This window comes from Scleropages formosus, chromosome 4 (assembly GCF_900964775.1).
Source record: "Scleropages formosus chromosome 4, fSclFor1.1, whole genome shotgun sequence".
In the NCBI taxonomy this organism is placed as follows: Eukaryota; Metazoa; Chordata; class Actinopteri; order Osteoglossiformes; family Osteoglossidae; genus Scleropages; species Scleropages formosus.
In genome coordinates this window covers 19,971,450-19,984,091 of record NC_041809.1, presented here as the reverse complement: position 1 = coordinate 19,984,091, position 12,642 = coordinate 19,971,450, and the positions used below count along the sequence as shown (strand labels likewise).

General features: G+C 39.6%; 1 long non-coding RNA gene across 1 annotated transcript in view; it reads right to left on the bottom strand.

The window, feature by feature from the left end:
• Positions 1-542: 542 nt before the first annotated feature.
• Positions 543-12,642, bottom strand: part of LOC108936139 (uncharacterized) — a 45,718-nt gene continuing 33,618 nt past the window's right edge. The window contains exons 2-3 of the long non-coding RNA XR_001966254.2: positions 1,404-1,497; positions 543-1,273 (exon numbers count right to left, since the gene is read on the bottom strand). This is a non-coding gene — a long non-coding RNA (uncharacterized LOC108936139). The remainder of the gene's footprint in view (positions 1,274-1,403; positions 1,498-12,642) is intronic.

Below are 12,642 nucleotides of genomic sequence, written 5' to 3'. Positions count from 1 at the left end.
AGAATTCTACAGGAACCTTAAAAGACAGAGGATGCATTTCAAAGCTCGGAGGTGTTTGTTTTCCTTTGTCATTGAAGTTGTTCCTCCGAAGGACCTTGGGAGAAGTGGTACACTGAGTCAGTTGGGCTTCCGTTTGAGTTTACTAATTACCCTGCGTTTCGCTGTCCCTTGATGCTGTGTTAGCTATAGACTTGTCACAATGTGGGCCACCAATAGTCACAGACCTGGGCAACAAAATGAATGAATAGCAGAATAATTAAAGACTTAACATGTCAAATCTCTGGGTTCCAGGGGAGATGTTTTGATGTTTATATACCCCAGACAATATTTCACACGGACTAACAAATTACAGTCCGATGCTGATGCAAAAATAAGTGCACTGTAGAGCTTAATATCAATTAACTTAGTCTCTTTTCTTTCAGATGCATTCTTTACAATCCTTCTTGGGTTACCAGGAAATTACACTGAAATCCAGCTCAGCGGATGAAGTTATCTGCATTCCACGTGTAGCTGCAGTAAAGAGCGACTGATGTTGCGGGGGGGGGCTGATGTCAGTTCTTCCAAAAAACTTTGGCAATTGATGAACTATTGCCTGTTTTCAGAGACATGGCTGAGGAACAGTGATTTACAACGAGCAAGTGCCCGCCTGTCAGTAACTTGCGGTAGAATATCAGTCGGATTATAGCAGACTTGGGTGCAGCACACAGACAGTAGTGCAGTGTAGGTAATGGATCTGGCTGTCTTCTCTAACACATTCAGTCAGGATTTTAGAATAGTACTCCTCCAGGTGATTTTTAAGTCATTGAGATATATCATGTTCTTCAGCATTAGTAGGGGGTATCCGTAAAAACACTTAATTTAGCAACATCCTTAACCTTAGTAGCTAAAATAAATATCTCGCTGAAGAAATTGTAAACACCTACAAGACATTTTCTATTTTTGAAATGTCTATTTTATATCAGCTCTGTTACTGTGCTTGAAACTGTTTTGTCCATATGATTCAATTTAGATTAGGACACAGTAAACAGGCATAACAGGCCACTTGCTAAGGGAGGCCTTTCTTTCCAGGGAGGAGGAGCTGCATTTCAAGATGTGTTTCAGGAGAAGCTGCAACACTATCCCTGCTTCAGGCTCCTGAGATGAAGAGGAGATACAGAGATGTGAGGGTCTTCCAGCCTTTCCCAGGTGTTCAGGTGTGTGCTCTCATTCTGCCCTTCCGCTGGCTAATGCTCCCGTCTCACTCCGTGGACATGGAGGGTATGGCTGAGCTGACCTGTGGGAATTGTAGAAGAAATAAGGCTGAGAGGATAGAGGCCACCAGATGTTCAAGACATCACTGGTGTCTGTGATCTAAACAGGCAACAGAAGGTCAAAACAGTCCATTCTTGATGTAAAGCACATACCTACAGGTTCTAGGAGGCTAATCCATTACTCGATCAAGGCGGAGTGAACAGGAAAGCAGGCAGAGCAGGCCTGGGAGCAAAAGAACAGTCACACCTGTACGGAGCAGAGACAAGGGGTATTGTATAAGCAGAGATTCAAGAGTGGCACGATAGCTGTGTGACTGAATGCAGGTTTGATTTCCGCTCACCCTGTGAAGAGTCAGTGTGCTCTCTCCATGTTCACGGGAGTTTCCTCCCACAGTTCTAAGACATATTTCATTGGTGGATTTGTGATGCTAAACCGTCCGCAATGAGTGGCTCTGTGTTAATCTACAAATGGGTGGAGTCCTGTCCAGAGCATACCTTGCCTAACATAGTGCTCTATACTTCTGGACTAGCTTCTGGAGCACTTTGACCCTATTTTAGGATAAGCAACTATTTATAGTGAGGGAGTGTATGAAATAAGGGTGAGTAATTCTGAATGGATTTTAACATCTAGTTGTTTAAAGACTTTACTGTAGTTTGGAACATGTGCAATGGAACACACAGCTGACTTCCAACTTGTTTGGCTTCTGGCACTAGGCAGTCTCCCTCTAAGCTATAAGGTAGAATAATACTGCAGAATACACACACACACACACACACACATTTTCAGAACCGCTTGTCCCATATGGGGTCGCGGGGAACCGGAGCCTACCCGGAAACACAGGGCGTAAGGCCGGAGGGGGAGGGGACACACCCAGGACGGAACACCAGTCCGCCGCAAGGCACCCCAATTGGGACTCGAACCCCAGACCCACCGGAGAGCAGGACTCAGTCCAACGCACTGCGCCACCACGCCCCCCACTGCAGAATACACAACAAATATACAACAAATATGAACACAGTTATACGGCCACACACGAACCACTGAACATACGAACATAAATGGTGTAAATGTAAGCATAACAACATGGAGCTCAGGGATTTCTAAAAAAAATGCAATGTAATGTCTATAACCGCTTGCCCCAAGCCGGAGCCTAACCACGGCAACACAGGGCGCAAGGCCAAAGGGGGAGGGGACACACCCTCGATGGGACACCAGTCCCCCACAAAGCACTCCAAGCGGGGCTTAAAGCCCACACCTGCAACACAGCAGGCACAGGCCATAACCACCCCACCTCACCATACCACCCCCCTTCTGAAATAAACTGAAATGTTATTTTTTATATAAAAATTATGCTTGTTTTTTTTCTGCTTGTATATATCCAAACAATGTAAGGGTATACTTTAACATTTTTTAGGTAAATTGTCTGTAAAAGGTTTGTTTTTTTTTTTTCTCCCAAGGTCAGCAATCCTTATAAATGAACAGGACACAAATATGCTAGGATCAGACCTTGCATAGTTTTACCGAATGAATCCCCAGCTGGGAAAATCTTTCTCCAATACTTAGGTGAGGCTTTATATTAACTGGACCGGTTGTAAAACCTTGAATAGATTGATGTCTTAGTTACTCTGTTTGATGCGCCATGCTGAGATTAGTTAAATTGAAATGAAATTGGGTGTTAAATAAATATCTGGCGGAAACCTGACAGTGACAAACGAGAAGGTGAGCGAGACTCAGAGGTTCACTCTTCTTAGGAGACCCATTGCGTTTTCTCTGCTGTCCACTGCATTGTGCTGAACCTCAGTGATGCCAAAGAGGTTATGCAGCTTTAGGTATAAACTCTAGAACTTGTAAATAAATAAAAAGTCAAGGGAGACTGCAATATTCACTTTAAAGTTCACAAAGAGTCAGAGTCTATGAGTCTATGACTTTTACAGTTGGTGGCCATTTATTTTTATTTGGAGCCTTACAGTTAATTTACCGTAAAATGGAAAAGCCAAGATGAATGGAAATTAACCTTTGTGCTTAGTTTAAGTGCAGACAGGTTTGGCGGTCAACCAGGATGCACCAAAAGCAACAGAGGATGGAGGGCCCAGGGCAGGAGGCAGGAATTGAGGTCATTATGACATCATGTTAAGGTACATGGAGAAGAGCAAAGATTAGCGCTTGGAGAGTTAAGGTGCATTCAGTGGAAGAGGATGGAATAAGAGAAGGATGAAGAAGAGGGCCAGAAAGGGGTAGCGTTTCCAGCAGATCCCTTTGGGTTCATTACATAGATGCTGGGACAGAAATGCTGTACCAGGTCCTCTGCTCAAAGTCAGAAATCGACACCTACCTCCAAGCCATATGCAACCATTCCACCAGAGACCAGGAGCTGGAGCTGTATAGGTCCTTATGTAGTCCACTGGTTACCTTGGACCAGGGTGGCCACTCAGCCACATCTGAACCAAATAAACCCAAAATCCCCAATAACGTAAAAAGAGTGACGGACAAAAAAATTTAGTTGCAGATTCTTAATCAGCTCTGTACTGCATTTCCTAGCGATTATCTATCAATTCTTGCTCCATGTTTACATCCTTCTAAAGTCTTGTTGACAATGTGTTTGTTTTCTAGTTGAAAGCTCCAGTCCTGTCTGCGCCTGCCCTCCGCACCCTTGTCCCAGTCCTGTGTCTCTGCCCAGTCTATGTCTTATTACTGTATACTCAGTCAGTTTCCCTTACAAGAACACTCAGCGCGTCCCTTCGCTACATGTTCCTTGTCTCACTTTGGCACTTTCTTTCTTTGCACCGTGCACATAAATGCATTCATTCTGCTTTTCAGAACATCACCCTTTTTCTTCGTATTTGGACGTACAGCAAAACACGACCGTGTCCATGTTACCTCTGGACGTGACAGAAGTTACAACAGACTGTTTGGAAAGCAAACGCAAGGTCAACTGATGGCCCAGGTAGAGTACCCTTCAAGGTCTAAAAGCAATACACAAAGCTATTGCATAGGTTCTGGAGGATGCTGAAGGTCATGTGGAGAAGCAATGGAGTTATTTTGAAGGAGTGCAGATCCTTGAGGAGAATTCAGAAAGGATCGAGTAGTTCAGAGTTATCTCTGTTCAGTGTAGAAGGTAAAGTATTCTTCAGCATTGTCAAATGGTCTTTAACAGCACTCTTCCTCAAGAATGCATACAGGATATTGAACTTGAGCGCAGAAAGATGGTACCTCGTTAGGTATTGCCCATAGAATTTAGTCACAAAATACGAATATGGTTGTAAGAGATGGTGGGATGCAAATTTCTAAAAAATGTAATTTTTACATGACCAGGAGAGTAGTGGGTCTGAAAGAGATGTTTTTAAACCCTTCTTTAATATTCAAGAGGATTCAGCTGTTTTGAGGGAGAGAGGGAGCTCATTCCACCACTTCGGTGGCAAAACCAGGAACCTACAGACTTTTGGTTTTCAATCCCTTGTAAGTGGACCCACCGAGCAGCCAGGGGTTGAGGAGCGTTGGAGTGTAGGATGTGATGCACTCTAGGCTGATCATTTAACCATTTTTTTAGGAAATAAGAATGCAAGTAAGTTAAATACAATACCATTCATGAGTTTAATTAAAAACTGAATAACTCATGGATTCATCTCTTCCTCAAACTAGAAACAAGCTGATCAGACTGATAGGTAACGTAATCTGGATCTCTCACTTCCAATCTTTTGCAATGCATGGTGAAGATTTCACAACCCAAATTTTAGATTAACCCTTGTTCTAGCAACTATGGATATGAAAAAGCAAAAATGTATCCAGTACAGCAAGTAATTGCAAAATGCATCAACCACATCACTGATAAAGTTAAATAAATAAAAACATATTCAGCCATTGAAATGGGTTCAAGCATGTAACAAGATGTAAAGACTTGGAGACCTCTCTGGTTCAAACCATGAGGAAGGTCACATGGAGTCATAGGTGCAGGACAGTCTCTGAATCGCATTAGTTCCCCCTAAAGTCACTTTGCCGCTTTCATGTCAACACACGATCCTCACAACAGGAAGAACTTTTTATAGACCCATTTCTAATTCATTAAGCTGCCCACATGCACTCAACATTTAAGAAAAGGGCTTTCAAAGGGATATTTCACACATATGGACAAACAGGCTGTCACACAAGAAAACAGACACAGAACCTTGTGCAGTGACTCAAACAGCTTATTCACAACATTCGTGGGCAGTATTTATAATAACAGGAACTGTATACTCACAAATAGTCTCACATTTGTCTAATTATTCATACTATTCCTTTTGGTCAAGAATGACTGAGCTCTCATGTGTGCAGTGGTAAAACAACCTGAAAATATTAGTGCAGGCAGAAATGGTTAAGGACACTGGCACTGGGTAGTCAGAAGGTTGCAAGTTCTGCCCCACTTTTTGCTAATGCTGTGCGTTAACCATTTACCTTGAATTGCTCCAGAAAATACTCCAGCTGTATAAAATAGTTTAAAATCTGTGCAATGAGTTTATGAAATAAAGTATACTGAGAGAAGTGAAAAAGAAAGCTGTGCCGAAGGTTCCAGGATATCATTGTCTAAGTAAGCCTGTTTGTACAGAAAGATTTTTGATATGTTCAATCCAGAAATGATAATGTACAGAGTGGCATTGGAAATAATTTATACAAACTTGGTGTTTAGGAAGCTTATACATGGTGAGTCTTGGTATCCAAGACATTGGCGTCCAAGGATACAGAACAGCTGTCCTTAAAAGAAAGCGAACACACGGTGAATTAAGCAAATTTTACAACAGACAGGCTTTTAGGATACTAGGATATGACATGTTTTTTGTTACTGATAAAAATGTGACAGAAGTGTTTACAATTAAAATTGTTTACCAGGGCAGAGAACATTCTGTATCTAAATCCCAGAATCAGTTTTGAGAAGATCAGTTTTGTTGCAAATGAACTGCTCATTAATTTCCACTGACAGTGTGGTGCCAGAGTGCTGCAGGGTAATCTTGCACATCATTCTTGCAAGCGGCACCCTTTACACTTGCAAAGGCCAGACGGGGTAACACAGTTCTGTCCGAAACAGCGGAGAACATTTCAAAGCAATAAAATTTTCAGGACACTGGCTCCTCAAGTTATAGACAGTTCTCCAGTAGAGTTCTGAATTTCAGGAAGTACAAATATTTTTTCAGTTTTTCATTGTATTTTCTTCTGCTGTCCGCTGTTCAAGTGTTAGGGATCAATTACAAGACCACAATCACTGCACATGTAAACGGAAAAGTCAGTGCATCAGAGGTTGAAATGGTCAGGATTGGAAATGGTTAATGACACTGCTTCTCCTGCTGAAGGTTGCTGGTTCCAGTTATGAGAAGGGCGATACTGTCATGTTACTTAACTTTAATTTCTCCAACACTACAGAAATAGATAAATATGTTTTACAATAAGGTACCTTCTTCTGTAAAAGTCAGCTAAGCAATGGAATAACAAAATGATGACTAGGGAAACTATGAACTTAAATCCACCAGCATACACATATCTTTTGTCTTTTAGTGTATGGTACTGAATCTGTCTGCACTAAGTACTGTGCATTAAATTGCTAGTACATTTGCTATACCAGTGAGATTAGAAATCTGTTGCTCATAAATTAACGTGCATTGCCAAACTTCTGCGACTATCAAAATCCTCTTGAAGAAATGGTTTTTCAAAGCAAAGACAGCTTTATTAGATACTGTGCTATAAAAAAAAAATCCACTGAGAAACCACAACAAATGCATTTATGAATTTACTAGCTGTTCTTTTTTTCAAAAGAGGGAACAAGAAATCATAACTACTTAAAGAAGTCTAAACAAAATCACTTAATGATAGATTTCCTCACCGCATGAAGGTCAAGGTACAATACCTGATCTGCTAATATAAGTATCCTATATGGCTTTTATCAGCTAAAAGTATACATATTACCCATGTTATAATAATGTAAGAATTTCTTTGATCACACTGAAAACATAGTAACAGAAAGTTCAGTATGACAAAAGTAAATAAGTTTTAAGAAAACACATCATCTATCCTAAGTCTAACTGTTTGTGTTCATCATGAGACATCTGATTTGTTTCCCCAGCAGCAAAAGTCACTGTTTTATTAAAAAAGCTGCTGGAGTTTATTGTTTTATTTCCTACTGTACATATATATAAACTGGTTACACTATTAATGTTATTTTTATATGTTACATAGTGAATTATATGTATTATCTTATAGCATGTTATGTTAGTGGAAGAATCGTCATTCTTATTATGTAACCTGCCCAAAGGTTCCTCTAAAAGTTCTTATTATTGGAAATGGGAACTAACGAGGACTCAAAGAATTAATGTCCCTGTGGGTGCAACACCCAGTTTAATTTTTCACTTGCCCGTAATACAGACTGCCACTTGGAGCACTGTGTAATTACTGTGTGCTTCCAAAAACAAATTTCAGAGGAATGTTCAGATGCTAAGAATGAAATCCACATATTTATTTCACTTTCAGGATGAAAATTTCAAGTTGCTCCGACAGAATATGTAGAGCACAATGAATTATTGCACTATAACAACCCTTATTAAAATATAAAAATGCCAACCACTAATGCTACAATAATTGCTCTACACAAATACAGCATGCAGCCATTAAGTCAAGTCGTCTACAATAGATAAAATGTTACAGACACTATTTTAGCTTCTTCAAATAGTCAATTTGTTGCTCATGTTACTAAAGTGAAAATCACCTACTAACGGTCTTTTAGAACTAAGTATGGAAAAATACAACAAATGAAAGGCGAGGTGATTTTTTTGGTCAGCTCCATGCATTGGTACTTTCAGATGGACCAGTTGCAGAAATAGAACCTTACATTTCTGGTTGACTGGACTGCTTCATGCCAAGCAGGGAGAGGTGGACCTGTGCTAAAAATGAGAAGTGCTCATCAACTGTACATGGATTATATACTTTCCATGTCTGCCCCCTGTGTCCTGTGAAGCTGATTTGATTTGCCAGCTGTGCATCCTGGTATCTCACCAGGGGAGTACCCGGTTCACATGAAACGAGGCCGCGTCATCCACAAGATGGGCATTAATATTTCAGTAATCACTTGTCTAGGATAGTGATTGGGGGCTGATTGCTTTAATCAGCCCCATATTGACGTTGTGTATGGTTAAGGAATTTCAGAGATGGCCCTGAACAGCAAAAAAGGACTTGCATTGCCAGATGTCTTTTTCAAAGACGTTGACCCGTTACACCCGATGACCTACTGTATCGCGGCCATGCAAAGATACCTCTTTCCACTGTCAAGGGCACAGAACTAAAACAGGCCTCAGCACATTTTTGTTTTAATGTTTTGTATATGTCTTAAAAACTGAATCCATGGCCAGGAAGGATCATTCCTAAATACCGAGCGAGAAGTATTCTGAACATGTTTTGTAAAAAGGGTTTCTTTGTACGCTGTCAAAAGAAAACGTTTTGTAATTCTAATAGTGATGGCAAGTAAGGTGCAAAAAGAGCAGCGTGCGTATGGAAGCATCCCTTGCAAATTCCGTAAGATATATTTTGTGTTATTTCATGGTGTCTGACCGAACAGCCAGTCTTATTAAACACCATTTTGGATCCCAACTGTCATTTTCTTTTAGCAGTGTTTTAGGCAGCATCAACGATTTTGTGCTTCAATGTGAAAGCTCTCGTTGCTTCTCGTCTGTGTCTATAGTAGCTGTGACCTGGTGTTCAACGGTGGCTCAGTGTAATTGGTGTCACTCCACTGGGGCGGACAGGAGAAGCTGGAGCAGTTGTCAGATGTCCACTGCTCCTGTTATGGGTGGTACTTCTTTTGGGTCCAAGAGTGTCTACGCAAATGGCAGCTGGCTGACAGGCAAAGCCGGCCCTACCTCATAAGCGACATAAGCTCCATGGCCGCCGGGCGGCCCTCTAACAAATTAGTCTTGCCCAAAAGAGTGCGTCTGTGAGTGAGCTGCTATGTCACAAATTCCATGAGCACAAACTGGTGAATGTCAATCATGTCCCAGAAAAGAAGGAGCGGAGAAGAGAAAAAGAATAAAAGAAGATGAAGAAGAAAGGTACAAGTTAAGCAAGTTAAGGCAGTATTTTTCCAGGTTTTTAATTGCAATGTTATTCAATTTGTGTTTACTTGGATGAAGTGGCAGCCTTAGACAGGGAATTGTGCCGTTTTTCATTATTAAATAAATATATTGAGAAAACATGTTACCTGCTTAAATATTAATAAAAAGAAATAGGAAGTTCTCAATATTTCAATATTATTTTTTGATATTAATTCTACTGTTTTTCGCTGTCATTATTTTAAAAAAATCATTTTCCCCTTTTATTTTACTACATCCAACAAACTTAAGCGGTATACATATATACACTAAGTTTGTGTACAGTAATTGCATGAAGTCAATCGAGAAAAGATACTGTAGTATTGATTACACAGTGAGGTGAGTGGGGTCTAATTAAAATCCTGCTTAGGGCTCCCAAAAAAGCCAGGGCCGGGGCATACGCTTAGCATATTGAGTATATTATATTGAGTATATTAGTAGTGCATGGCTGCCATTTTTTATGAACACCGTAGCGATTGACGCAACAACTAAATGATGGTGTTACCAGTGGCACTGTACCATTATATTGTTAATTGTCTTCTTTGTGTGGTTTATCAGTTTTGCCTTGATGGTCATACATGTGAGCGAAAAATAAAAGTATAATTAAAGAGTCAATTTGTAAATCCAAGTTGATTTCCCAGGATGACGAATACGTGTGGAGAACATGAGCGTGAGACTTTACACTGTGCTTATGCTTACATCTGTAAAGCTTCCCAAGCTAATCGCAGCCGACAATTTACTGGTCCAGTTGATTTCATCACAGCGCTTTACATATTCAGTTTGACACTGAATACAGATGCCACTCTTAAGATATGTAAAGCAGATCATTGGGCTCCTCTGTTAATTCAAATAATTAGATAATTATCTTCCATAATCACTGGGTCCCTGGTTAATTTGCTATAACAGCAGTACAGATCTGCCTGGCCACTGCAATAATTACATAAATAATTAGCTGTTTTTAATCCACCTTTCTAAGACTTATTACCTGTTTATCACGAGCTGTTATTTTGAAGGCCTCTTGGCCACACAGCTGCTGGTGGTTTCCAAGTGACCCAGAAAGAGCTGGGATAAGGAATGTTTTGATTAAAAACTGGCTGTGAAGATTTTGGCAGCTGTATCTTCCTTCTCATCGATGGGCATCGCATTTGCACTAATAATTACAACGGTGGCAAGCTTTGGCTTCACCTGATTAGAATGCTCCACCCTGCAACAAAATACATCACAATTCAATGACAAATTGACAAAATGGTACAAGACATGGCAGTGGTCACTTTTTGGTGTTCTGCCAGCAATGGGGAATTTGTCCTGGTGTGGCATCCAACTGGTTTTCAGATCCAGGGATAAATTGATAGGATGCTGCTTGGTGGGGGAATTCTATGGGATGTCATCTCCAATAAAGAATCAATACGCTCCCTCTGCAGGGACGTCTGAGAAATCAAAATTGGTCTCCATGACAACCCAGCCATCCTTCACATGCTCAAGCTTGCTTTTTCTGAAGAACGTTTTCTTTGAAAGATTGAAGGAGGTTAAACTTGTTTAGGGTTTATGATCCTTTTTGCTCCGTGAACTCGAAGGGGTGCATACTAAGCAGCAGAAAAATACAGTATAATGCTGTACTTGTGCATCACTCAAGTCCGTAAAAGTTAAACCTGGAAGAATATTTCCAACATATTTGACATAAAAAAGCTTTGCTTGAATGCACAGAAGTACATGGTACCATGCAATGTGCAATTTAAGGTAATATCATTCAGCGTTTCTGTCGCTATGGAACCTGAAAATGCCACATTTCATTTGACACATTTGTGTTGTGGCAATAAAACATGACGCTGGAAACAACAAATTACGAGGACCAATGTATTCAGGCATTTTTTCTCCAAATTGTTATGGAGCAATTCAAGGTTAGCAGTGCATGGAGGGTTTATATATTATGTAAAGGAATACCAGCGCTGATATATTCTGGTTCAAGTAATATCCATGAGGCAAAAGTAAGTCAAGTGGTTCTTTCATTTCTCTGCAATTGTAAATCTGCTTCTGTGGAAATTTGTTGATCAGGAAGGGAATATTTTTACATATGCACTGCTCTGAGCAAACAGCCAGAAAAAAAGGTACTTATATTAGTGGGGATAATTAAGCGTAGACCTAAACAGGTTCACTAATTATTTGTCTATACAGAAATCATTATCTGTGTAAAAATGTGAAACTTTTAATAATATAAATTAGCATAATTAGTGACTGGAGTAAATTTGGGAATAAAAACTTATTAGAGGGATAAACATGAACACTTATCTGAAAAAATTAACGTAAAGTCTCAGTTTTTGAAGAATGTTGTCAACATCAGTTTCTTTGATGAGCACTAAGAAAAAGTTTAATTTACAAAGATTAGCCTGAACAGTTTTTGAACGATTTCATCTCGAAAAGTGCAACCATTGTGAGTGAAGTGAGGTACATAATGGTATAATTAGCAAATAACACACTTGTGGATTATTTATATTATGTTGAACACTTCTCATATACAGCATTGCCATAAACAATGAAAATGGTTGATTATGTATTTTATGAACTCACCTTTAGGTGTGATGATTTGAAACAAATATAATTTAGACTTATAAATGATCTGATTCCAAAGAAAAGATCAGAGGAGCACTCTTCAAATTAGTGCAAGTTACTTCTTCTTCAGCATCTTGTCAGGGACTGAAGGCAGACATAACACTCAGTGTAAAAACTAAGTTGTCCTGAGGCTTTAAATGTTAAATTTAATGCATATTAGTTAGATCAATGATTCCGCAGCATATCCCTACAAACGCTGTATAAAGGTTAGAGGCTGCAAGAAAACATCAAGAACTCATCATGGAATATTAAAAGAAAATTAAAATTACGAACTGTGACAGAAGTGTTTACGCCACTCATAAAAATGGTCATTAAACAGTTCAGAGGGGTTACGCACATCTTTGCCCTAGTATTCTTTAAATGTAAAGTAAACTTTATTGGCAATTAAAACCTTCTGAGCAGGAGTTTAATGGAAGTACATTATGTCAAACTATGGGCGCACACATTTAAATATTTGTAGTTGAAAGAAAGCATATATTTCTGTAAATGTAAGAATAAAAGCAACACTGAGGTAAGGTAAACTGGCGATGTAACAAGTGGATGGAGATCAGCAGTAGTCTTCCCTGCCTTAGAAAGGTAATGTGTTCTTAAAAACACTTTATAAAGTAAATTCTCATAACTCAAAGATGTAATTACCATTGTTTTTAATGGTACAGATTTTTCTAATCCCCAAAAGTGGCAT